The sequence below is a fragment of the Poecilia latipinna genome, unplaced genomic scaffold (genome assembly GCF_001443285.1).
Source record: "Poecilia latipinna isolate Pla-1442-1.1 unplaced genomic scaffold, P_latipinna-1.0 Scaffold3181, whole genome shotgun sequence".
In the NCBI taxonomy this organism is placed as follows: domain Eukaryota; kingdom Metazoa; phylum Chordata; class Actinopteri; order Cyprinodontiformes; family Poeciliidae; genus Poecilia; species Poecilia latipinna.
In genome coordinates, this window is record NW_015115797.1 from 1 (window position 1) to 3599 (window position 3599).

Genomic DNA, 3599 nt, shown 5'->3' on the forward strand with positions numbered 1-3599 from the left:
AGGTCAACGACAGAAGCTGGATCAACCATCAAACAACCATTCAATTCTAGCCAATTAACATCCATTGATTGAAATGCCAACATCGAATCCAGTGTTGCAGAATTGCAGGGCAGTGTGCCTAAAACGTGCACACTGCCCTGCAAGTTTTAGGCATTTCCCTAATTCAGAACACATAATTTTAATTTACATCTGCTTAACAGGGTTTTGCTGAACTGAAAACACGCAGGTCAGTTTGCCTTGAGGATAAGGTTTGGGGAAGAACTAGTAATCTAAATGCTCAATCAATGTAAGCTGTTTTTTGCACCCCTCCACCACCATCTGCCATTCAAACGCCCACCCCCCTTCCCTCCACCCGCCAAAGACACACACACACCCCTTTCCCCCTACTGCCCACCCCTTACCTGGCCCCATCTACCCCTCAATTGGGTGAAACAACTTTAATATTAAGTGAGGATTTTTTGTTTTTAAAAGATTTTTTTGGCTCTAGTGGCTGTTATTCAATAGTTAATTGACAGGAAAGTGGGTAATGAGAGAAGGGGGAAGACATGCAGCAAAGGTTGGGAATTGAACTTGCGACAGCTACGTTGAGCACTAGGGCCTCCATTGTGGGTTGTGCTTAACCCCTTCGCCACCACAGCACAACCCCTTTTAGGTGAGGGTGAATCACATTTTAACTTAAGCACTATGTGTTGACACCAGTTGTGATTCCGTTCTGTACCCAGATTGCACATGATGGCAATTCAATATTGAATTAACATCTTTTGCCAACAAACCAACAGCAAAGTGGCTGTGTGTTTGGGACATCCCACTCATGTAAATGGCAGGGGTGGACCGCTCCACTCCTTAGAGTAAGTTGTAGATGTTTTTGTGTCAATATATCACATACAAATGACTTTTTATGAAAAAGTAAGAAAATGTGCAGAAATTAATCATCACCCACTATCCTTTACAGTGGTTAATTTAAAATGGAATAACCCCCGCTCACTAATAAAATGCTCTGACCCAGAGCTCTGATGAAGAGGAGAGGAGGTGAAGGGGTGCGGCAAAACAGCTGACATTGATTCAACATTGATCAAATGTTGATCAGACATCAGCATTTCAGTCATTAGATTTCAACCACAAAACAACATTGATTCAATGACACAGTATCAACATTGGTTACTTGGCTAGAGCTGGATGATTGTTTGATGGTTGATCCACCATCAGTTGTCGACCTCAACCAAAAATCAACCATTCTGACTATAATTCAACGTTTATTTACCATTGTGTGCAATCTGGGCAGTTTGTTGGATCCCTCATCACCTCCTCATCTCCCCCTACTCCCTCCCAAACCTCCCCTCACCCAGCCACTCCTCCCAACCTTCCCCTCTTTACCCCCTCTCATCCCTTCTTCCCTCCCCCTCCTTGAGCTCTGGGTCAGAACATTTTATTACTAAGTGGGGGTTCATCATGTTTCAAATTAAGCACTACATGTTGAGAACAGTGGGTTGTGATTCCTTTCTGTACATTTTCTTACTTGTCTGTAAATATTATTACTGACTGTGCATAATGTGTTGACACAAAAATATCTACAAGTCTCTACTAGGAGTTGTACAGTCCACCTCCCCGTTTTTACACTAGTGGTTTGTCCCAACCAAAAAGCCACTTTGCTGCTGGCTTGTTTGCTACCGGCTTCTGAATTGAATTCTCCGCTGAGCACTTTTATGGTAAGTTTTTCAATATTACTTTGATCTTAAATGTGTTTATTGAAAAATAAGGGCATTGTTTTGTGCCCATAGTAATCCTGGTTATTTTGGGGCAAAACGGATATTTTTAATAATTGAGGTCATGTCTCCTTTTGTATTATTTTCATCCTACCCACCACTCCAGGCCTAAGTATGAAATCCTATGAGATTTTGTGGGATTTGAATTTTTAAAATAGTGCGGGGCCTATTGTTTGGTCTGGGAGAGCATGTGGTGGACAAGGAAGTGTAAGGCTGGCCGGATCCAGGTGGGCTTTAAATTGTTGTGATAGTAATCACTTGTTTTTAACTTTTTATTATGATATGCTTAGGGTCGTGCTTAAATGAGCCTCTGTACCAGAACTTCTGAGTTGGATGATTACATGACCGTCTGCAGCCATCAAGAAGTGGAGAAGGTTGTTAATCATCCACAGATTCAATCCAGGTGAGGAAGAAGGGAAAGACTTAACATGTAAGGCAGGTGAAACACTGAACTAAACCTGCTAATGATTAATTTAGTCTGTTGATTCTTGGATTGGTAACTGGTTAAATTGAACTGGACTATTGTTACTTGTGTGGGATCTTTATTAGTATATAGACACTTTTTAAGGAATTTAATCAACTTATTTGGAAATATTTGTAGTTGATGGAAGATTGAACCAGCTATTTGATGGAAGTTTATTCTGTATAAATTATAATTTTTCCAACTACAGTATAAATCACCTTTTGTTCTATTTATTTGTCTCTGGTGTGTTAAATCTACCCTGATCCTCCCTGAGTTTTATCCTTAGGTTTTCTGATAAACAACCCTTTATTTTAAATATTGATTTAATATCAATATCATAAATCCTACACTATACTGCAGCTTGATGGGTAAATGTAGTTGTATACGTAAAGATTAAGATAAATATTAATTTAACAGTGAGTGTACATTGGGAACTATATGGTTTGTATTTGTTCTCAGACCTGTAACCAGTACACTTTTTAATCTTTCAATGTCTTTCAGAACTTTTCAAATGTTTATCATCTTTCTAACCGGCACCTTCCTCACTTTTATTTTTGTGTTTTTCAGCTGTTGCTCTGCAGTTTGACCGAAAGCTGACTCTTGAGGACTGCAGCAAAACTGTCAAGAAGTGGCTTCATTACGCGCCAGAACGAGAGGAAGACATCACAAGGAATCAAAGTGACGCCAACCAGAGTCAAACTGGGGTTACCACAACTTGTACTGTACCCTAGTTCATAGAGTACAAAGCTTAACCTCATGGACTCTGTTCTTCTGTGGACAACATACTGTTGTTTTGACAGTCAAAAAGGAGTCAAATATGTTTAAAGATCTGTCCCTCTTTTCTTAAATAAAATGTTATGTCAGACCCATGTTGTCATATTTAACCTTTTGTACACAGTTTACGCATCATCTGCCAATAATACAGTGTTTATTACCAGTGAAGAAAGTTTTAGTGGCATGTTATGATGTAGACCTATCAGACCTAAAAATGTACAAAAATCCTTGGCTTTCATTCAATATAAAATCAACCCAAATCTGCATGTACATCCACAGTCAAATGAGTGTTGAATCAACATTGATTCAATGTAGAATCAACACAAATCTGCATGCAGATCCACGTTCAGCTGATGGTTGAATGAATGTTGATTCCTAACTGATTCAATGTAGAATCAACACAGATATGCATGCAGATCCATAGTCAAATGAGTGTTGAATCAACATTGATTCAATGTAGAATCAACACAAATCTGCATGTACATCCACAGTCAACTGAGTGTTGAATCAACATTGATTCAATGTAGAATCAACACAAATCTGCATGCAGATCCACGTTCAGCTGATGGTTGAATGAACGTTGATTCCTAACTGATTCA